The sequence below is a fragment of the Cervus canadensis genome, chromosome 16 (assembly GCF_019320065.1).
Source record: "Cervus canadensis isolate Bull #8, Minnesota chromosome 16, ASM1932006v1, whole genome shotgun sequence".
Lineage (NCBI taxonomy): Eukaryota > Metazoa > Chordata > Mammalia > Artiodactyla > Cervidae > Cervus > Cervus canadensis.
The window spans coordinates 65,125,123-65,149,626 of NC_057401.1; the positions used below are offsets into that span (position 1 = coordinate 65,125,123).

General features: G+C 50.0%; 1 protein-coding gene across 1 annotated transcript in view; it reads right to left on the minus strand.

The window, feature by feature from the left end:
- Positions 1-24,504, minus strand: part of LOC122454552 (death associated protein) — a 63,498-nt gene that overhangs the window by 3,491 nt on the left and 35,503 nt on the right. The window lies entirely within an intron of this gene.

The following is a 24,504-nucleotide window of genomic DNA, read 5'->3' on the forward strand; positions in this document are numbered from 1 at the left end:
ATGGGTTTGATCCCTCATTAGGGAACTGAGGGGATTCCCTGGTGGCCCAGATGGTAAAGAATCTGCCCACAATGCAGGAGACTCAGGATTGATCCCTGAGTCAGGAAGACCCCCGGAGAAGGGCATGGCAACCCCCTCCACTATTGTTGCCTGAGAAATCCCAGGGACAGAGGAGCCTGGTGGGCTACAGTCCATGGGGTCAGAGAAGAGTCAGACAGGACTTAGAGACTAACACTTTCACTTCACTGTCTTAGGGAACTAAGATCCTGCATGCCCCATGGTGTAGCCAAAAAAATTTAAAAAAAGAAAAGAAAAAGTAAGGTCCTTGTGAAGCTCTTGCTACTTTTTTACACTCTTTCATCATACTGAGCTGACCCACCCTGTCACCAATACTGAGGGAACAGGATTTAGGATGAAAGCAGTACATGTTCATTGTTCAAAAGCAACAAGGCAAGCACATTAAAATCACTTGTAGTTCTACCACCTGGAGAGAACTACTGTTAACATGTGGGATGTCCTTCCAGCCTTCCTTTCTGTGGATAGAGAAATGCACTTGTTTCCTTATTAAATTTCCTTCTGTCTTACCAAAAGAGTCACCTTGTTTTGTAGTCTGCATTCAGCACTTAGTATCTGATGAGCATACTTCTAAGATATTAAAAATTCTTCTATGGGTTCAATTCCTTGAGTCAGGAAGATCCCCTGGAGGAGGGCATGGCAAGTCACTCCAGTATTCTTGCCTGTAGAATCCCATGGACAGAGGAGCCTGGCAGGCTACTGTCCATGGGGTCGCAAGAGTAGGACATGGCTGAGGTTACTTAGCACGCACACACATGCCTTTATAAAAATAACTGCATGTGTCGTAGTTTAGAAGCATCAGGACACAGTTACAGGCAGTACACAGGTGCTCAAGCCTCCGAAATGTCTCAATGAGAGATAAGGGGACCCGGAAGCTGTTAGGTGAATGCAAGGCCGGCCAGTCAGGGTGGAAAGTGGGGTGAGGGCAGCTCTCAGAAGTTGGTGGCTTGGCTTACAGCTAGTCCTGTGGGCAGACAGAGTGGAATCGTCACCCCTGAGCTGCCCAGCCCTCCTCCCACCAGCTCTGCTGCTCCACCCTGGGAGGAAATCATTCATTTTAGCTTTCTTTTGCTGCTGGCAAAAGTCCCAGCATTCAGAAAGTTCATTGTTTACATCCCAAGTTCAGTTCAGTCGCTCAGTTGTGTCTGACTCTTTGCGACACCATGGACTGCAGCATGCCAGGCCTCCCTGTCCATCACCAACTCCCAGAGTTATGTCCATTGAGTCAGTGATGCCATCCAGCCATCTCATTCTCTGTCTTCCACTTCTCCTCCTGCCTTCAATGTTTCCCAGCATCAGGGTCTTTTCCAATGAGTCAGTTCTTCACATTAGGTGGCCAAAGTATTGGAGTTTCAGCTTCAGCATCAGTCCTTCCAATGAATTTTCAGGACTGATTTCCTTTAGGATGGACTGGTTGGATCTCCTTGCTGTCCAAGGGACTCTCAACAATCTTCTCCAACACCACAGTTCAAAAGTATCAATTCTTCAATGCTCAGCTTTCTTTAGAGTCCAACTCTCACATCCATACATGACTACTGTATAGCTTTGAATAGACAGACCTTTTTGGCAAAGTAATGTTTCTCCTTTTTAATATGCTGTCTAGATTGGTCATAGCTTTTCTTCCAAGGAGCAAGTGTCTTTTAATCCCAAAGAGTTTAGCAAAAACACCTGAAATTCCCCCAAGTAATTTCTGTTGCTCCATGAGACTAAGGACTTCACGTCTTACTAAGCAGCACAGAAATGTTCCCTACATGATGCTGGTTTTGTTTTATTTAGCTTTTGTGGTTGGTTAACTGGGTTGGTTTTTTTTTTTTTTTTCCACAAATATGGCTTGGCTATGGGATCAACAGCCAGCCAGGGATGAGTAAGTTTTGCCCAAGTGTAAGTCTCTGATGTCATTATGTTTGGATTTGTCTGGAATCCAAGCACACCCTGCCTTGACTGCTCCAAATCACCCACCAGCTCTGCCTCCAGGGATTTCACGGCCAAGGGTTTCCCACTGGAAGCTTAAGAACCATGCTCTGGATTCTAATATTTTGGAGGAAGCATCGAATGGCTTTCCACAGCATTTCCACATCTTAGATTCCCACCAGCAATGCATATGGGCTCAATTTCTCCACGGGCTCACCACTTTTTCAAAAATCATACATTTATTTATTTAATTTATTCATTGGTGAGGGTGGGTCTTAGCTGCAGGACTTGGGATCCTCCATCTTCTCTGCGGCATGCAGGAGCTTTCAGTTGCAGCACTTGGGATCTAGTTCCCTGTTGTTGGTCAGTCGATAAGTTGTGTCTGACGCTTTGCAATCCCATGGACTGCAGCACTCCAGGCTTCCCTGTTTTTCGCTATCTCCCAGCCATCCAGCCATCTCATCCTCTGTCATCGCCTTCTCCTCCTGCCTTCAATCTTTCCCAGCATCAGGGTCTTTTCCAATGAATCAGTTCTTCCCATCAGGTGGCCAAAGCATTGGAGCTTCAGCTTCAGCACCAGTCCTTCCAATGAATATTCAGGGCTGACTTTCTTTAGGATGGACCGGTTAGATCTCTGACCAGTCTCGAACCTATGTTCCCTGCTTTGAGAGCTCAGCCTTGGCCACTGGACCACCAGGGAAGTCCCCTCACCACGAATTATTTCCTGTTATTTATTTATTTATTTTTTGATAGAAGTCATCTCAGTGGGTGTGAAGTGGTATTTCATTGTGATTAGATGTAGCAACTAATTTTAAGAATAAGCTTTCTTATGGCAGGGAATAATAAACATCTGTATTGATCATTCAAGATCTTTAAAGCATAAAATCCACTGCCCGCAACAAAGTCCAATCTCCTCTAAAACACTGAAAAGGCCATAACCAACCATAAGGACACACGGCAACTGCCTGTACAAAGGTGACGGACTGAAGGCTAGCCCCTCGTGTCTTATCTAAGAGCGATCTCTGTTTTCACAAGTCTGGCAGAGTGTGTGTGCAGTGCTGGTTTTCATCAGACTTAGTCTTTTCCATCTTCAATTAATAGCATCTCAAACTGGTCAGTGATTGTCTATTACCTTCCTGTAGTAAAAGCATTCTCTAAACTCCTTGAGACATGGTAGCTTAAATTCACAAACCCCAGTAAACCGTGTGCTCTCGAAGCTGTGCTTGCAAAAACACACTTGTTTTAAATTCCATTAGGGTTCCACGTGAAGCATAACCTACATTTCCAAGATTCTATAAACTGTGAGAGCGGCTTTGAGGATTTATTTAATCTGATGAGAATCATTCTGACAGATGTTGGTTTGAAGAAGCAACATTACTTTCACGAAACAGAGACGGTGAAAAATATCGTTCCTGCCCTCCCCACATCCTCAGGCCTTTCCAGTCTTTGAAAACCATATTTATTTAAATTTAAAGGAACCGCAAACCTGATGGAATTAGCTGGAATTAGAGCCCCTGTAACCCTCCCAGCCTGGTGGGCTGCTGTCCACGGGGTCGCACAGAGTCAGACACGACTGAAGTGACTTAGCATGCATGCATGCATCAGAGAAGGAAATGGCAACCCACTCCAGTGTTCTTGCCTGGAGAATCCCAGGGACAGAGGAGCCTGGTGGGCTGCCGTCTATGGGGTCGCACAGAGTCGGACACGACTGAAGCGACTTAGCAGCAGCAGCAACCCTCCCATACATCAGCAGAAACCGCAGCTCTCTCACACTTGGCTTGTGTAGCTGCCAAACGTTTGATGCACGTGGGTTTCCAGTATCCACCTGTCAATATGTGTTAGGTCCTCAGTCGTGTCCGACTCTTTATGACCCCATGGATTGTAGCCCACCAGGCTCCTCTGACCATGGGATTTCCCAGGCAAGAATCCTGGAGTGGGTTGCCATTTCTGTTTCCAGAGGGATCTGCCCGATCCAGGGATTGAACCCGGGTCTCCTGCATTGAAGATGGATTCTTTACCTGCTGAGCCATCTGGGAAGCCCGGCTTACAGGTGAGGGGACAGTACATCAGAGAGGTCCATAAGTCACCCGATGCCTGCACAGCGGAGAAGCGCTCTGAGCCAGACTTGGAACAAGGGCAGCCCAGAGCGTTAGCCTGTTGCCCTCATTTCAGGGCTGAGAACTGGGTCATGCAACAGGCTCTATTTTTAGGTTCTGGATTTTACACACGATTTAGAGGTGCAGATTTTTCACGTAAGTAATCTACATGCAGTCAGAGGATTCGTTATCCAGGCAGACGGTACAAGGTATTCAAACCGGCCTCCACACTTCCTTTCTGACTGGGTAATGGATTCTTTTCCCTTGAAAACCATCATTTATGTCTCTAGCACTTAACTAGGGCATGGAGCACTTCCATATAAGTTATTAATGCATATGATGCTCTTCAGCAGGTGTTAGCCCTCTGTTACAGGTGAAGGCATGTCGACTGCAAAAGGCTGAACCTTTTCCGTGGTCCTTGGAAGCACAGCCTGGAGGACGCAGGTCTGGGGCCCTCGGCTCCGTGATCTGTGTTGGTTCACAGGCCCCACTGTTGCCTGCATCTCAGCTCCCAAGCTTCAGGAACAAAGCTTGGTTTCAAACTATCCATTGAGTCAAAATGCAGTCTACATGGCCTAAGAAGGAGGCCCAGAGGAAGGTGGCAGGTGGATGCCAGTTGAGTGTGGGTTCTGATGTCAGACCATCCCAACTCTGCCAATGATTGGTGGGTGGGCTGGCGTCTGACCTTCTGAGGCTCAGTTTCCTCATCTATAAAATGGGTGGCAGTGGACCTTCTCTCACCAGGTACTATACATACACACGCTGCTTAGCACATAGCAAGTACTTGGCAAAAAGAGGATCTGAGATACATATACAGATGTCACCAAACCATGGACTTGAAGAAAAAAAGCCCTCTGGGTCCTCAGTCGGATTCCTGTCTGACCGGATCGGAACAGACTGCTTGTTAGTTTCCCAGCCCATGGAAGACTGGAAGCAAGCCTGGACAGTGATAAGGCCACATGAGCTTAATTAAGGTGGGGCGGCTGCCCTGCGGCGGGTGGCTCTACCCGGCCCACCAGCTACTCATCCACCGCCAGCTGTGGTCACAGCACAGGAAGCCAGCTGGGAAGAAAGCTGCTGGGGACGCTGGAAGTGGTGGCGGGAGCACCGTCATGTCGGCTACGTGGGGACCTGGGAGCCATCATCACGTGCTGCTCCACCCTTCCCGGTGAGAGAGCACGTGAATGCTCAGAAAGGGACTGTACCCTAAAAATCTCCCTAAGAGTCAAAGCTGCCTGGGAATCAGGGAGCAGGGCTCTGATGAATGCTCAGACCCAGAAACCTGCATCACAGTCTCGATTTCATTTTCTGACAAGCGGCTAACACCCTGGGTGCAGCGTGCAGGTGGGTGGGTGGGTGGGGTACTTTGTAGAAGGAAGCCAGAGCAGACCTTGAGAGGCGGAGTTTAGGCTGAGATCTGAGTGTGAGCATGAGCACACAGGTGTGTAACAACAGGAAGGATACGACACTACAGCCCAGTGAGAAGGAAGGGGCTTGGCTTCATCTGCTGTTGTCAGCAGAGTGCGTGGGGCCCAAGCCTCTCATCTCTTAGTGACGGAGGTGCGTCACTTTGGGCTCAGGTCCTGTGATGGACTCCTGGGGAAAGCCATCTCCTTGCTGGGAGGACCGAACCTTGAGGTGGTCTAGAAGCTGAGGCTGTGGCTATGGTCTGTGACTTTGTGTTCTCACAAAGTTTACTGAAAAATATATCCCACCTGGGGTGATGCTGAATACATTTTCTAGTAAATGGAAGGCAAGCAAAATCCTTCCTGGCCACTGTTAATTCTTGAAATATCTTTCTGGCTTGGCGTTCGCTTATTAAAGCTATTAGTTTTCTGGACACCAGAATCCTAAGTAGCATGGCTGGTGACCAGAGGGAGCCCTCACACTTGACTGCACCCGGGCATTGCTTTGTCTCTCACCCTTCGAAGCGTGGCAGTCAAGGTTGCCTCCCTCCTTCGGCCTGATGTCAGGCGCTTCGAGAACTCTCCCACAAGATGGCACTGCTGGTCCTCTGAGCTTGCGGCTCTCAGGCCAGCAAGGCTTTGTCCAGCTCGGCCAAGCCCAGGAAACTTCCCCCAGGAAACTGGGGGTCCGCGGTGGGCAGGGGCCACGGGCATCTTAGGGGGTGCCCCCTTCTCCCTAAGGGCGAGGTTATTGTTCAGGGAGTCTGACTGCAGGGAAACCAAGGACGACTCAAGGGCTTTAGGAGAAATTCTAGATTAAAGAAAATGATCAGGAATCCAACTCCTTCCAGGATTTGGCATTCAGAGTTTGCAAAATCCTTAAAAAAAAAAAAATTGGCTGCATCAGGTCTTGGCTGCAGCACTCAGGGTCTTTTTTGCTCGTGTGGGATCTTTCCTTGTGGTACACGGGCTTCTCTCTAGCTGCAGCGTACGGGCTCAGTAGTTGCGGAGCTTGGGCTTAGTTGCTCCATAGCAAGTGGGATCTTGGTCCCCCCAACTAGGGATCAAACCTGCAACCCCTGCATTGCAAGGCAGATTCTTAACCGTTGGACCACCAGGGAGGCCTCCTGTAATGTCTTTTTAAGGGCGTGAGCAAAGGTGCTTCTCTGGAGGAAAAAGTCTCAGTTTGTGTTCTCATCTTCATTTCAACAAGACCAAGCTTCAGCATCAGGCACGGAGTCTCTAGTTCCCCGACTCAGGCCTGCTGATCCCAGGGGGCCGTGACTTTGGGACAAAGCCCAACCCGGCCTGTTCCTCTGAGTCTGTCCTAGACATGGGTCTCCATGCCAGAGGAATTCCAAAAACTCTGCCCTCCAGATGACACTCTGCCCACAAATACTGGATTGGTTGTTGATCCAGATGCCAGCACCTCACCACCTGCTTATTTCGAGAAGACTGCTGCCCCTAGCGCTGACCGTGTGAGGCAAGGATGGCCCACGTGTAAACAAAGGTCCCATAGACGCTCTAGCCACAGTGGTTGCTGCCTTACTAGGGCCTCGGAAGCCCCTTCTTCCCTTTAGACACGTGTTTCCAGAAAGCTACTCTAAGCTTCCCACCAGTCTCTACACACAGGACCATCTCGTCGTGTGACCCGACGGTGCTCCCTCCTCCGGCTTCCCTCTGCTCTCACCTTGTTCTCTCTCCCTTGCTGGATGCAAAGAGGATAAGATAAACACAGTCCCGACTCTCACTCTTAGCTTGCATCCTAAGGATTTCCTACACAGGTGCTGTTCCAGGCCACTGTGTGTGTGTGTGTGTGTGTGTGTGTGTGTGTGTCTGCATTCATCACGATACAGAGTGGTCACCACGTCTGATGAGGGAAGCCTAGCCTGGTCTCCTGAGCGTGCTGGGGTGAGCCGAGCATCTGCAGGGCTTGGCAACGCACCGCCTTCTGCCGCTGAATCTACCAAGCACTGTGAGGACTCAGCAGCAGAGAGCAAAGCTGTGTAATGGAGCGTTTGAGGGCTGGGCTTTGGAGACAAAAGGCTCTGGGTTCAAATCTTAGTGCAGAGTAGCCGCCTCCTTGAGCCTCTGTGTCCATCTGCAAAATGGGAACAATTCCTATTGTACAGAACAGCTGTTCAAGTCAAATAATGTATATAAACTGTGCTTACAATAGGATATTGCCTCCACTGGCAAAATCAGTTCATTACAACAGAGACTTTCTCTGAGCTTAACCTGAGACCACTTCATGTAACTATCTGACAACCTGTGTAGCAATCCTTCATATGTATTAAATATTCTAAATGTTAGCTCATTTCAGTAAAGAGCACTTACAACGAACTAACCCATCTTCAATTCTGAACACATTTGTTTCAGTGTCATTCTTTTGAATTCCAATATGGGGAAGTACTAGTGGTTCAGATGGTAAAGAGTCTGCCTGCAATGCAGGGGACCCGGGTTCGATCCCTAGGTCGGGAAGATCCCCTGGAGAAGGGAACAGCTACCCACTCCTTGCCTGGAGGATCCCATGGACAGGGCAACCCGGTGGGCTGCAGTCCATGGAGTTGCAAAGAGCTGGACATGACTGAGCAGTTAACACTTTTCACCAGTGAATAGCAAATGCTGACTAGACAGGTGCTAAAAAAAAAAGATATTTGTGGCCTATATAGCTTGAAATCAGATCTTGTTGGCTGTCTTCAGGGTCAAGGTTATGTTTTATAATAAGCTGGGGGTTCATGGTTCAAAGTACAAAGTATGTATTTTCTATAAGACAGCTATCATGGCTATAAAAAGGAAAATGATTGTGTAAGTAGAAAAAAACCTGACAAGATGACTGTTAATAGGATTCCTATTAAAAAGAGGTACACACTGATGTTAAATCAAATACAGATACCAAAACCCTCGTCTGATCTGGGTCTACTCCCCTCCTGGGAGGTGCAGGGGGCTGGCTTTGCATGGGACCAGCTCTTGCTAGGCTGGTTCTGGGAGACCCTAGCCAAGAAAGAGGAAACCCAGATTAACTTGCTCCCGGGAGACTGTCAGCCAGCCTGTCTTGATTGTGGGAGCTTTGCCTCACACAAAAGTCAAGACATGGCCTGGGAGGACCAGTCACAGCTCACGTTAAAGTCAAGTACATAGAGAGATGGATGAGAGCTTTTGGATTTCTCTGCTGCTGGATTCCCCAGTAATTACATCCTTAATCCACCCTCCAAACTCACGGCGCGGAGGGACTCCGTGAGCTGATAGCGGCCGTGGCTCTCTCCCCAGGCAGTCCGGTGCACACGATAAGAGATAAGCCGTGGTCCTCAGTGGTCTCCGGATTTTCAGATTCACCCGCCGCCTGATTAAAACCCTGCCTCTGTGGGCCCTCTTCAGATAGCACCACGCCCTCCTGCCTTTTCCAGAACTAACAGAAAAAGAGGCAGAGTCAAGTACACAGAAAGCTAAACGCATTGCCAATTCTGCTTACTTGAAATAAGCAAACGCACGAGTTAGGACAACTTCCGTTCAGTTGGGCAGCTCCCACCCTCTCCCACGTTTTGACAGCAAGCTCTTGGGAATGTCCTGCTAGCACACAGCACAGCAGAATGGACCGGGTCAAGGTCACTGCGGTCGTGGGGAGTGCAGGCTGGGCGCTGGTTGGAGCCTTCACTCTCTGATGGTGAATAGTCAGCAAGCTCCGATTCCCCCCACAGTCCAGGTCACTGCCGGGGCGAGAAATCACTGTTCAGGACCCTAAGGCTTATTCTTGACTCGTCAGTTTCATTTGTTGGGTTATTTGTTGATTCATCAGTTTCACTGGTTTATTCATTCAACAAGAATATGTGTGTGTACACACGTATACACTCTAAGTACCCAACATGCCTCAGAATTGGGAAGAGGCCTCACGTTACATCAGATGCATCTCCCATTTGCTGCCTGGGCGGCGGCTGCAAGGACCTCCCCCTGCCTCTCATCATGCCTCCTCCTCTCCTCCGCTAACACCCACTGGGCAGCGCTCTGGGTTAGGGGCCGGGGGAAAGATGAAAGTCCTCGGGGAGCTGGGCCTGGAGACCAACAGGGCACACCTGTGAGGTTCCCCAGATGCCAAACTGGAAAACAGGTCAGCGCCATGTTCCAGAAATGGGTTTTCCTTATTTCAGTTGTGGCCCGCCTCCATGACAACCACAGGGAACCCAAGCTTGTCCTCATCGGCATGAAGGAGGTCCATAGGCCGATCCTCCGATGGGGACGGATCCTCCAGGGCTGCTCCTGAGCACCAGTGGGGGACCAGAGGCTCTCTCTGAACTTGACCAGGAAGGGTTCCAAGTGGGGAAGGAAGGGCAGAGACCCCAAAGCTCTCATCGCCACCCTCCCTTCCAGTGTTCCCTTTGGGTATCACCTTCCTGATGGTCCTTTGCTTTCCATTGAGGCACCCAGATAATCTCCTTTTGACACCAATGATGCATTCATGGTACCTGATATTAACATGTGAGGAGGGTAACAGGAGAAGGGGGTGGCAGAGGATGAGTTGGGTAGATAGCATCACAGACCCAATGGACATGAATATAAGCAAACTCCAGGAGACAGTGAAGGACAAGGGAGCCGGGCTACAGTCCACAGGGTGGCAGAGAGACTGAGACACTGCACGACAAGCACAACAGTAAGCATGCAGAAGCACGGGGCTGGGAGAGACGGGCTGGCAGACAGAAAACACCCTCTCTGACGGCCAGGTAGCACCTGAGCCTCAGCATCCTCATCTGCGATGTGGAGCTCGTCACCCCTGGATCTCACAGGGGTTCAGGAAGATCCGGGGAGCGCTGTTTGTTAGGCACGCTGCGTACGAGGTGGGACTCCAGGGAGAGCTGTCATGAGGCTAGTGTGTGAACGAGAGCAGATTTATCACCATGTCACCGTGTGGACGGCAGACTGGATGGTGGTCATAGTACTTGCAAAAATTAAAGCAGAGAAGCACATTCTTGTGGCTGGAGGAAGTGTAACCTGTAACCGTGAGGCAACACTTGGAGACCACGACATGGATTGCGCCTGGGGCTTTGGGGGAAGAACTGAACCTGAACCAGGGCCGCGGCTGAGCTCTCAGCAGGCTGGTGATGACTGAGCTCCTGGGGTACTAGAGCTAAATGCAAGCCTGAAAGTGAGACTGTTGGTAGTCTCTCAGTCGTGTCTGACTCTTTGCGACCCCATGGACGGTAGCCCACCAGGCTCCTCTGTCCGTGGGATTTCCCAGGCAAGAGTACTGGCTAGAGTGGGTTGCCACTCCTTTCTCCAGGGGAACTTCCCCACCCAGGGAATGAACCCGGGTCTCCTGCATTGCAGGCAAATTCTTTACTGAGCCACCAGAGAAGTCCAAATGTAAACTCAGTGTTTAAGACATCAAAGAAGAACCTGTGTTTTGAGATGGCAGGCATGAACACACCCCGCCCAGTGCCTGCCTTCCACCACCATTGGGCAAATAAACCCTTACTGAAGGCACATCTATTCTGAGTGGGTAATGGCAAGTGTGAGGACAGTGTGGCCACATTTCAGAAGAGCCGAAGGTCGCCCTCAGTCAAGGGCAGCTGTGAATTACCATCACAGGCGTAAAGGATTTGGGATGTAAACTAAGGCTGGGAGAGAGAAAGAGGCAGGGGCCCTTTTCCTAGTTTTTTTTTTTTTTTTTAACACCCAGAGGAAGGGGAGTTTCGTTAGGGTTGGGAAAGGCGGACAGTTCAGTTGGAAGAGCAGGTTCTGGCTGGGGAGCTCGACTTGGTGCTGTCAGGATCCAGGGTGGCACAGATGTCCATGGGGGTGTTCACCACCCTCTGTGCCTGGGCCTGTGTGTTGAATAAACACTGAACAACGCCGGTACAGCCAGAGGGCTGAGTTCTACAGACCCAGCATCACCAACACAGCCTAACTCCGTAGGGTGGCCTGGGGCTCAGGACACATCTGACCTACACGCAAGTGGACTCAGGGCCCCAATTCCTCTGGGTTTCTCTGGGTCACGTGCCACAGGTGAGAGAACCCTGCCACTGATTTGCACCTTGTTGTTGAAAACTAGAACACACTGCCTGACAAGCAGAAGCTCTCGTGTGACAGTGGGAAACAGTGTTTAAAACCAGAGCTCTTCCAGGGAATGTGGGCCACGTGGTCTCTGGAGCAGAGGGTACGAGTCGCCTGGGTTTGCACTGTCCACAGCCTCGGTTATCACATCCGATGGTGGAGCTGTTACGATGGACACCAGAGAGAAGGACCCTAGACTAAAAAACGCGACACCCAGGGGCCACCCAGAAAGGTGTGGGGCATGGAGTCTGCTGGGGAGTGGGTGCCTGGCTGAGAATCACTCACCCGGGGGAATCAGAGGGCCGTGTTCCACGTGAGACTCTCGACCAAGCACCCAGATAAACATCACCGGTGGCCCTGCGTCTTCTCTCACGGAGGCAGGCGAGGGTGGAATGCGAGTGCGAACTTGAAACACTGGTTTGTTTTTTTGTGGGTTCTTTGGTTTGTTTTTAAATATTTCTGGAGTATAGCTGCTTTACAATGTTGTATTATTTTCTGTACAGCACAGTGAATCAATATACATACATGTATATGTATATATGTATGTATGTATATATATCCCTGTTACAGGAAAAAGCCACTGCTGACTCCACGTTGGGACTGTTTCTGTGACTTGCTTTCTGTTGCTTTTGTTATTATAATCACACATAAAGGGCATCCTCAGAGAATCCTGCCCCTGTGCCTGACCATTAAACCAAACTGCTTTTGTTCATTTAGCACCCTGTCCTCAAAGTGGATGGCAGGAAGAAATGAACACCTCCCCTACCTGAGGCTTGCCATTCTAGGAGATACTTGCAAGATTAATGGCCTTTTCACTTTGCTTCCTCACCCCCCTCCCCCCCATCTCTGATCCATAAAAGAACCTGGCATCTAGACACTGATAAGACGGTTATTTTGAGACATTAGTCTGTCACCCTCTCACTTGGCTAGCTCTCCGAATAAAGTAGTATTCCTGGCCGCAACACCTTGTCTCTGACTCACTGGCCTGTCAGGCAGTGAGCAGAGAGACCTGGAACTTGGTGACACCCTCTTCTTTGGATTTCCTTCCCATTTAGCTCACCGCAGAGACTAGGAAAGTTCCTTGTGCTGTAGCAGGTGCTCAGTAGTTATCTATTTTATGTGTGTTATACTGTGCCTGTGTGCTAAGTCATGTCCAACTCTTTGTGACCCCATGGACTGTAGCCTACCGGGATCCTCCACGGGATTTTCCAAGCAAGAATACTAGAGTGAGTTGCCGTTTCCTCCTCCAGGGAATCTTCCCAGCCCAGGGATTGAGCCCACGTCTCCTTCCTTGGCAGGAGTCACTTGGAAAGCCTTATTTTATGCACGGAGGTGGTTTAGTTGCTAAGTCGTGTCCAACTCTTGTGACCCCGTGGACTGTAGCCTGCCAGGCTCCTCTGTCCATGGAATTCTCCAGGAAAGAATACTGGAGTGGGTTGCCATTTCCTTCTCCAGGGGAACTGAACCTGGGTCTCCTGCATTGCAGGCAGATTCTTTACTGACTGAGCTAGGAGGAAAGCCTATTTTATGCCCAGTACTGTATATATGTCGATCCCAATTGGGATTGAAACACTGTTTTAAAAGAAATAACTTGTATCCCCTACAGCAAACCCCAGTCACAGAGGAGCTCTTCTTAACTCAAGATGTTCTGTTAAGTTTCCTCAGCATAAAGCGACATCTTTATGGTTCAGTAACAGGGCTGTGAGTCCCTAAAACAATTACTAGTGAGGTAAATACCAAGTATTTTCTGCATCGCTGTTTTCAAAACAGATCACGAGGGCAGAAGGCATTGTATATTTGTCTTGCTTCCCTTTCTGGGAAGAAGAAACAAAGCAGCCAAACCCCTCCTGCCTGTTCCCAGACCAGCAGAGAGAAGACAGAATTGGCCCCTGTGGTCCTGGGGACAGTCACGTGTCCCTGACTCCCTGGGACAGTCCAGCTTGAGGCCTGGGTCACAGTGTCACTACTATTTGCACCTCCTTTCACGCTAGAAGACATACCAGTCTAAACACGTTGCATGGCCGCTCCAAGCCGAGACGGAATTCTAGAAGGGTCCTCACCATTACTCGGGCTCTAAGGAGTTTGATCATGCATGTTAGCAATTCTCAAACTCGTGCCTGTATGACCTGAAAACCTGAGCCAGCTTCGAGGGCGGCTCATGGGCTTTCTTTCCATTGTTTTCCCTGCACTGACCCTTCCCCAGCTGTGCTACCCTGAGGACTTCCCACGTATCGTGATACAGCAGAAGCGCTTACACGCCCAGCACCCCGTCAAGGTCAAGGTTAATGGTTGAGTTTACACTGTCCCCAGCACCTGACATAGTATCTGGTGCACATGGAGGCCCAACAGATGCCGTCAGCACCAGCTGAGCGTGGCGGGCACAGTCTACAGTGGCAGGGGTGGGAGGGTGAGCTCACGTCTTAGGAACGCGCAGAGCTCCCCTGGTACCAGAGCCTCAAAGGCTTGCAAGGAGCAATTCAAAGATTTGCTTTTGTTCCCTACCAGTGGGCTGGGCCAGATCTGGTGCAGGGGATGGTGGACCTGGTGTTTTCAATCAAATGGGCTCCTTCCCCAGCGTTTGCCAGAATGACCTTGAAAACTAGTAAACAGTCTCTCCCTATTAAGACAGGGCTCAGGCTAAGAGGTACCTCTTAAGTCATCTCACGCCAAACTGAGAGTGCTGGTGGAACCATGAGTTGAGTCTTAGAGGATAAGAACAGTTAGCTGAGGGCGGATAGAAGACAGAAAAGGGGCGAGCACCTTACTGAGACCACTTTCCAGAGCCTATGAATTAAATTTCACAGGAAAAGAATCCATCAACTTTCTCTATGGCCATTCCTGGCAGATGCCAATAAGGGTTGGGTTTCTTTGCAGGACTCTCATCACATTTCCCTAAAAATCTCAAAAAATACAGACCTAAGGCACAGGTTCAAAGGCAGCCAACCCTGTAAAGAAACTGGAGTCTTTTTTTATAAAGTCTGACTTCACTTTACTGCAAGAGGGACCATAATGTCCGAGGCATTGACTCCAGAGCTTGGAGAAGATGAACTTGAGCACGTGCTATTCCAACTCTCATCATGGACAGGTTTTTAAGTTCCATTTGCTTCTTCCCTTTGGGGCTTCCCTGTAGGCTCAGACAGTAAAGAATCTGCCTGCAATGCAGGAGACCTGGGTTCGATCCCTGGGTTGGGCAGATCCCCTGGAGAAGGGCATGGCAACCCACCTCAGTATTCTTGCCTGGAGAATTCCATGGACAGAGGAGCTTGGCGAGCTACAGTCCATGGGGTCACAAAGAGGCAGACGCAACTGAGCGACTAACACTTGCCTCTTCAGCTGGATTCTCAGATATGTGTGTCAGGAATAGTTGTCGGGAATTTTATTTTAGAATTTGGAAGGACCACCAAGGGAGTAGCCCAGTGACCTTAGCTCTAAAAGAGATCTTCCTTCTAACAATTAAAAGAAATACACCACAGGATTATGAGGGCTGAGTAAATCATTAAAGCATTAAGACGTTGATATAAATAAGCAGTGTGCATTTGATCACTCAAAACGGACTGGTTCTACAAGACTTCCAAGGCTCATAAAATAACGCTGGCTTTTGGCGGTAGCTGGCACCTTGGGTGTGGCTTCCCTGGTGGCTCGGTGGTAAAGAATCTGCCTGCTAATTCAGGAGATGCGGGTTTGATCCCTGGGTCAGGAAGATTCCCTGCAGAAGGAAATGGCAACCCAATTCTGTATTTCCATTCCTGGGAAATCCCATGGACAGAGGAGACTGGCAGACTACAGTTCATGGGGTCGCAAAAGGGTCAAACACAACTTAGCAGCTAAACAAAAACAACAACGAACAGCACCTGGGGTGCATGCCAACGGCTTCGTTAACCCGGCAGCCTGGCTGTGGGGTGCCAGGGAGCCTTCTCCTTGGCTGCCTCCCAAGGTGCCCAGTGGAGCAGAGAGCAGGGCCCTGTGCGGTGATGCGGGTCCCTGCCACCCAGCCCGGGGCCGGCCACTGGCCGGCTGTGACTTTAAGAGGGCGGCAGGGAGGAAGGAGAGAGAGGGGGTCACAGATGAAGCTTCCCGCCAGGTGCCGTGATAATGATGAGTGGGACAGTGAGACTGATCCACACGGTGTAGCAACCTCCCACCTGCACCAGGAACAAGGCAGCCCGCGCCCCCAGGCCCCGGGCCCGCGTGGCTGATGCTCATCTTCACACGTGCCTTTGTGCCTCAGAGTCTCCAGTATCTCCCCTGACTTCAAATCAAAACCCTTGGGGCCAGATAAGTTTCAGAATTCAGATTTTGTTGCAAATATTACAAAGGCACCACACTGCATAAATTGTGATTAATGAATATTCCCAAAGGGGCCAGGGGCAGCACCCTTTAGTCAAAACCATTCATATTTTCTACAGCCAAAATACGGAGGTTCCACCCAGTAGGATAAACAAGAACTATAAATAGCTGCACTTCAGTTTCTGCCACCGTATGAGTTTTATTGTGAAAATATGAAAACCTCTGCAGTTTTCCCAGCCCCCTTGGACTGTGCACTTTGCTTCTCTGGGGACACTGGGGCACTTTCCGCTTGCTACCTCCTAGGAGGCTCCCTCCGCCACCGAGCAAGAGAAATGGATTTGAAATAAACAAGACAGTACAGCTGTCGAGCGGTAAAAAGAATCTTAGGCATTAGTCTGGGATTACACAGAGAAGCTGCAGTCAGCTCTGTACATTTATCTATAGACAGCAAAATCTGATTCATGCATTTAAGCCAAATCTTTGGCAAGGCAGAATAAAACAGATGCAACCAGGAAATTCCTCCCAGATTGGCAGCCTGCCCCAGTGTTTTCAGGGTTCAGACACTTGCACTAATAACCTAGTCTCACATTTGCAGCTGATCTCAGAGCCTGCATTCCAGCCACTCTCTGCGAGGCGGGCAGGGCAGGCGGCACATGGGGAGCTCACCCTCTTTTTATACAGATGAGGAAGCCACCTAATGATAGAGGAGACCATGTTACCTGTGGTCCCCTGTCTGAGAGGAAGTGGGGTCCCAACAGGAACCTGGGTCCTCAAATTCTCTGGCAAACTGTCCTCCTGACACCGGCCACATGCACAACCCTCAGGACTGTGGCCCTCAAATATGTTCCAATCACTTCTAGTCTTTTTTTTTAAATTATTATTTATTTTTAATAGTATTGTGTTGCCTTCCCTGGTGGCTCAGACGGTAAAGACTCTACCTACAATGTAGGAAACCCCACTTTGATCCCTGGGTTGGGAAGATCCCCTGGAGAAGGAAATGGCAACCCACTCCTGTATTCCTGCCTGGAGAATCCCATGGACAGAGGAGTCTAGCGGGCTGCAATCCAGGGGGCTGCCTAGAGTTGACACGGCTGCGTGACTAACACACACATTGTGTTGCCAGCCACCTCTAGTCTTGTAATGTGATGCGAGTAACCTCGGCCAACTAATTCTTGGAAACCCTGCTGCCCGTCTCCTCCTCTTGGAGATTTAAATGCCCTGAGCGCATGAGGACCCTGAGATGTTGCAAGGAACCCAGATGAACTTCATTTCATGTGTGTTTCGTGAATGCATTTGAATATGAAATCTCTGGGGCAGAACTCCCGTTGGCTCTGACACATTCAGGGACGCTGATTAAAGGCAACTCCAGTTGTGTTCCAGGCTGTGCACAGAACTGAATGCGGCTGATCCACTTGGAAAGTGTTTCACCTCCAGGATTAGAAGAGAAATCACAGTGATTTATCGGGAGACCCAAGTCTAGGGAACCCATTTTTCCAATCTTCCTCCTTCTCCTCCTTTGGCCAGTAATCCCCAGCCACGTGCTGTTGGAGTCCTGAATGGACAAGCCGGGCTCCCTCTACTGCTGACCGTGAGCAAGGCTGGGAATCCTGCTCACAGTTGCTTAGGCATCTTGTCACTTGCAGGGAGACAAAGTACCCCCACGGAGGGCTGAATGTCCTCACTGACTCACACTGTCTATGCAAAACCTGGTGAACAATGGGCATTTTTCAAGGCAAAAGGGGACCCATCTGTGGCCTAAGACCCTGCCCTCCTCCAGCCTTCCTTTCCAAGCCAGTATACCCTTTCCTGGGGCTTCCCCGTTGTTGCTAGTGGTAAAGAACCTGCCTGCCAATGCAGGAAACATAAGAGATGGGGGTTCGATCCTTGGGTTGGGAAGATCCCCTGGAAGAGAACATGGCAACCCACTCCAGTACTCTTGCCTGGAGATTCCCATAGATAGAGGAGCCTGGTGGGCTATGGTCCATAGGGTTGCAAAGAGTTGGACAGGACTGAGACGACTTAGCACACGAATACACATCCCCTTTCCTGGCTGAGCAAGGTGATGAGGGCACAGCTGCTGCTGCTGCTACGAAGTCGCTTCAGTCGTGTCTGACTCTGTGCGACCCCACAGACGGCAGCCCACCAGGCTCCCCCGTCCCTGGGATTCTCCAGGCAACAGCACTGGAGTGGGTTGCCATTTCCTTCTCCAATGCATGAAAGTGAAAAGTGAAAGTGAAGTTGCTCAGTCGTGTCCGACTCCCAGCGACCCCATGGACTGCAGCCTACCAGGCTCCTCCGTCCATGGGATTCTCCAGGCAAGACTACTGGAGTGGGGTGCCATCGCCTTCTCTGTGAGGGCACAGCAGCAGATTTAAAAGCAAAGTGAAGTCACACCTTTGGTTCTGATTTTTCCTTTGGAATTTACTTGACCTATCAACATGCTGGGAAATTCTAGAAATTATGAAATTCTTGGTCAGGTGGGAGAACTAGACCAAGTATCACTGGTGAACATTTGTTCCTGCAACTGTAACAAAGTGACGTTCAGGTGGTCACTAGGAATTTTACCTTCATTTGGGTAATAGTAAAATTGCCCTTGAAAGCCTGTGAGGTCCCTAGAAACAAAGCATTTTTTCAAACGTGTGCTGTTAGGTGGGACAAGAAAGCAAAAATTATCTCCAAACTTAGATCGGGGAATTCGAGCTTTGCTCAGGGTCAGCACTTGTATCAAACAGTGAGTGGGACACTGAAGGGTAAGGGTAAGGAAGGGTTAGTCGCTCAGTCTAACCCTGAGTTAGCGACTCAGTCAGAGTCGCTCAGTCGTGCCCAACTCTTTGTGGCCCCGTGGACTGCAGCCTGCCAGGCTCCTCTGTCCATGGAATTCTCCAGGCAAGAATGCTGGAGTGGGTTGCCATTTCCTTCTCCAGGGGATCTTCCCGACCCAGGGATCGAACCCGGGTGTCCTACATTGCAGGCAGATTCTTTACCGACTGAGCTACAAGGGAAGCCCCTGGGACACTGAAAAGATGCCCTAAAACCTGTGAAGCAGGTGGCAGCGCTGGGGCAGCCTGGCCCACTGCCTCCTGCCAGCCTTCCCAGTGGACAGCATGCCACAGCCAGAACAGACCCGGCAGCACCCTGTGCCCTAATGTTCTAGAATAACCAGAGGGATCTACTTACCGTGCGAGGACTGCTTTCAGCTCTAGGATTTTGACCGTAAAGTAGGTGAAGGGTCTGTTTTGGACATCCTGCTACTAAGAGCTAATGTTTCTCTTACTCTGTGCCAGGAACAAACCCAGGTGTGGGTGGTGTGTTAACTCATGCAGTCTTCACAAGGGACCTGATCAGGTAAGCTCTATCATCAACCACAACTTATCCACCGATGAGGACGCCAAGGTACAGAGAGGTTTAGTAAGCTGCCCAAGGCTACACAGCGAGTAAGAGGGGGAAGCTAGGATCCAAACTCACAAATCTGGGCCCTTCAGGGCAGGCAGTGCTTTTCAGAGTCCAAACCTCCACATACTTTAAGGTCTTTTGTGGCTGTGACACAATCCTGTGAATTTACCCAAATGTTGCTTATGTGATAAGAAAATCAGACCGTGACTGATGAGTTGTTAAGACTAACTCACTTTACTAATCGACGGCCAGGCATCAGTGCAGCTCCACATAGCAGGTGCCTCTGAAAGGGCAGAGTGTGCCAGGGCACAGAAATGACTTGGGGGCATAGATGGGCAAACTATAACTTAAGGAGAAAAAGCTGAATCTTCAGTTATTAATCCTCTATTCTGCCTGATGCGAAGAGCCGACTCATTGGAACAGACTCTGATGCTGGGAAGGGTTGAGGGCAGGAGGAGAAGTGGGGGGCAACAGAGGATGAGACGGTTGGATGGCATCACCGACTCAATGAACATGAGTTTGAGCAAACCCCTGGGGATGGTGAAGGACAGGGAGGCCTGGTGTGCTGCAGTCCATGGGGTTGCAAAGAGTCAGACAGGACTTAGCGACTGAACGACAAGTCTGGAATTGCTTAAGCTATTCTCTATCAGACGGCTTTGATCAAGACCCACAATGAAAACTCGGGTCAGGTAACACCGTGACCCAGTGCGCACACACAGACACACCTGAAACAAACAGCTCTGACTCTCACAGCCTGGGAGGCACTCACGTATTTTCTGCTTGATCCTATTCCATTAAAAAAAATGCTGGTCTGTTTCCACTCGCTGAACTGACTTCAGGACCTACCAGTGGATCATAGCCTGCATTTGTAAAGTACGGTTTACTCTGAGGAATCAGAGTAAATGGTAAGCCTTCCTGTGCCTCCATTTTTGTCTGTAATCATAATGATGCCTGCACATCGCTGTGGTTTCGCAGGGAAAGGCCCGCCCTGCAGGGCAGTTACAAGAACAGGCTGGCACACAGCCACGGCTCCCTGACCAGGACGCAGTGTCCTGGGGCCAGATGGTGAGGCGCTCGAGGGTGGCTGGAGTGTGTTGTCAGGTGGCTGATTTTTCCATTAGAGGAAAACCTTATTTAGTCAGATTTCACTGATTTGAAGTTTATATACATTAGGGGACAGTCTGGATGAGTAGGCAACATAAACAAGATGGCAGGCAGGATATCAAAACCCTTTACAGAAGAAAGGTTTGGGGAAGAAACCCCGAACACTCATCAGTGAAAGTATTATTTGTGTATCATCTGTATACACAAATAGTGAATACGTTTATTACATAGGCATGAAATCACGACTCTTCTACGAGGAATTTTACTGGCAACACTCTAATTAGACAAGCCTGAGTTACGGTTTGGTTGCAAAAGTCACAATATCACATTTCTTTCTATTTTCTGACTTGGAATTCTAAAAAGAGTATCCCGTTGTTGTTGAACAGAATTAATACGATCTGGTAAAAGTTCTACTGCATGAGGTTATACTTTATAAGGGCTGTTAGGTTTGCTATTCAGAATACATACATGCAATCCTATAAACGGTCAGGCAGGGGACATCCCTGGTGGTCCAGTGGCTAAGACTCCAAGCTCCCGATGAAGGGGGCCTGGATTCGGTCCTTGGTCAGGAAACTAGAGCCCCCATGCCGTAACTAAAGAGTTCGAAAGCCACAGGTAAAGATTCCACATGCTGAAACTAAGACCCGGTGCAGCCAAATAAATAAATTTTTTTTAAAAAGAGGCAAATTACTTGGGATGGCAGGTGACAAGTAAAAGTCCAATTAATTCCATTTGACCCCACATTAGTCTCCTGGAGGCTGTGTAGCTGTGCCCAAGGTGCAAGGTCCAAACAGAACGTGCCCCCGAGAGGAATGAGGTAAACAGGTCAAGGGCTAGAGCCTTTCCACCGTCAGAGAAGGTTTCCTCCCCCACATCGCTGTGACAGCCCCGCTGCCCCCTGCAGAGGGCTGTGGATGCGCTCGGCAGATGTTGAGGCTGCCCGGGGTTTGTGGTTTTCTCTGTGCTGGGCCTCCCAGGCCAGGTCACAGCTCAGGTGCCCTGGGAATTCCCAAGACAGGACCATGAAAGGCACTGACGAGACTTCTCTGACCACAGGACTCTTAAAATTTTCCTTTTAAATTTTAGCTTTTCCTTTAAAATCTGCAAACATACACAGGAGTAGAAAGCATCATGTACACTAGCACCCAGCACCTACAGCTCCCATACCACACTGCTCTATCATCTGTTCCTCCCCACTTAACTCTGTCTCGTGGTGGCTTTTAAAACAAATTCCTGGTGCCACATCATTCCATACATAAACATTTGAGCAGCTATCTCTAACAGATAAGGATTTTTGACAGAACAAGACAATACCATTTTAGTACACCCAATGCAATTAACATTCATTTCAAAAGTAGTATGTAATCAATAATGTGTTCAATTTTCCTGATTTGCTGGAAAAAAAAAATCGTTTTTCCCTTGGCTTGTTTGAAGCAGTAAAAGAATACGTGGAACTTTAAAAATATTTGTATTAAAAAATGCTGTCCTGATTGTGCCCTGTGCGTTGGGCAGCCTGCAGGTCATTTCCACCTTGTTCTATGTGGCAGCCACTGGCTGGTGGGTGATCAGTGGGTATGGGCCCTGAGGCCACCCAGCGGGCCCCTGGTTCTCAGCCAGAGGCCTCTTGGGAGAGACTGCACAGGAACCCCAAGGGCACAGGAAGACAAAGGGGGGAAATTGGGGCCACAGGACTCTCTTTATCAGGGTCCTTTACGGGGCTGGCCGGCTGGGATGAGCAGGCTTGGAAAATTTTACACAAGGAATGCACCCACATCTCACAGTATCATCAAAAAACATGGCTCATGTAAAATAAGCTGACAGTTAGCTCCTTGTATCATGTCCCAGGGGGAGTCCTCGAAAGGCAAGCATGGCTGTCAGTGCTCAGCCTAATTTATCACGTGTCCCTCGAGTGCTTCAGGGCAGTGGCTCAAAGTGTGTGTCCCACACGGCAGCATCAATTCTTTGGGAAGGGGCTGGAGAGGCAGACACTTGCCCCCCCCCACCCCCAGATTTGCTCAACCAGAAATGCGGGGGGCGGGGGGGCAGGGCTCGCGATCTGTGTTTCAGCCACTCCCAGGAGACGCTGCCTTGACTCGGGCTGAGAACGAAGCTGTCCCCAAGGTCATGGTGCTCTCAGGGAGAGGGGCAGCCCTGGAAGTCCGGTCTCCTCCACCTTTAGAAACAACCAGGGGAACACTTGCTCCCGTGTGTGGGGGCACTGACGACAGGACAAGAGTGTGTGTGATGGTCGCTCGGTCGTGTCTGCCTGTTTGCGAACCTACGGACTGTAGCCCGCCAGGCTCCTCCGCCCATGGGGATTCTCCAGACAAGAATACTGCAGTGGGTCACCATGCCCTCCTCCAGGGGGATCTTCCCGACCCAGGGATAGAAACCTGGGTCTGCCGCATTGCAGGCAGATTCTTTACCGTCTGAGCCACCAGGGAAGCCCCAACTAAGACAAGGCCCAGGGAAATAAAGAAATATTTTAAATAAGCGTTTTGGTCCTAACTCTGCACCTGTCCCATTTCAGAGGCTGAGGGGACCCTCCCCCCCAGTTCTGGGCAGGCTTGGGGTGCCCTGCGGAGCAGCAGAGCTGGAGCAGATGGTGCTGCAGGGAGCCCTGCTGGACAAGGACCAGGGAAGACGACGAGGGCCAGGGAAGACGACGTGCAAGTTCTGTAATCAACAGTGGACAGTGCAGGCGGCTGAGCTGAGAGAGCCCTCATTACGCTAGAGCAAGTCTCATCAGTCCACCCTCGTTATATTTGAAAACGGAGAAGGTACTCAGGACTGGCAGAGCTGCAGACCTGCTGTCCCGTCGCTTAACTAAGCTGTGAGCCCTCCCCCCCTGAACGGAGGTGCATATGGGGTATAGAACCCTGAGAACCAGGCCAGCACCTAGACCTTCGAAAAGTTGTCTGATGTGCCGGAAAATTAGAGTGAATTTGAACTTGAGTGAAAGATGCTCAGTTGTGTCCGACTCTTTGCAACCCCGTGGACTGTAGCCGGCCAGGTTCCTCTGTCCATGGGATTCTCCAGGCAAGAATATTGGAGTGGGTGGCCATTCCCTTCTCCAGAGGATCTTTCTAAGCTAGTCGAACCCAGGTTTCCTGCCCTGTAGGCGGATTCTTTACCTGAAAAGCAATTCCCAAGAGTTTATCTGGGGAGGAAGCAACAGACAAAAGTGAAGGATTCACACAACTGTCGGGAAAGGAGGGGGTTAATGCAGGTTTCCAGGCAAACGGGGCTGTTTCTCCAACGCTGTGGAAAGAGCTGGGCAGCTGAGCAGGACGGGCGCTCTCCTGCCTTGTCCATCATCCGTGCCCCGGGGCCACGAAAGCTCACCGTGGAATTTTCACCAGGAGGCTGCACCGAGGCGTTTATCACTTTCTTTGCATGTCAGCTTGTCACATGTAACAATTAATTTGATGATCCCAAATTGGACCTGACAAGAAGCCTCTTGATGATACGGCATGCCTGGTATTCGGCAGAGATGAACACCATTTCTAATTTCTCCTGCAGAGACGCAAGGATCAGCTGGGGCCTCGATTCTAATTCCCAGAGCACTCGACTGGGTGCCCGGCTCGTGGCCGCGAAGCCCTCTCCTCTGACAGCTGTGGGTGATTTTAGGAAGCGCCATGTCCCAGGGCTGCTCACTGATCATTTACAGTTTTCAGGATGTGAGGAGGACAGGCAGAAACCGAGTGCCGCCAAAGGAGAATCAGTGGGAAAACACGGCTGAATAAACTCTGACAGTAAGTCAGGAAGGAAGAACATTTGGTTGGGGAACCAGATTAACAATGAACTTCTCAGGAACCCATCAATGGTGCCAGGTACACGCCCTTTGGACTAGACATCCATGGGCAGTCATCTCATTCCATCTCCTCCCCTCCGACAAGCAGCCACTGGCTAAACCCAGTCCCTGCAGTGTGGGGGTCCCTTGCTGGCTGCCACTCCTGCCCCCCAGGGCAGATACCTTGGTCACACTAAGGAGAATGGTTTAGGGGAAATATGTGTGTGCTAAGTTGCTTCAGCCGTGTCTGACTCTTTGTGACCCCATGGACTACTGCCCGCCCTGCTCCTCTGTCTATGGGATTCTCCAGGCAAGAATATCAGAGTGGGTTGCCATGTCCTCCTCCAGGGGATCTTCCCGATCCAGGGATTGAACACACTGTCTCTTATTGGCA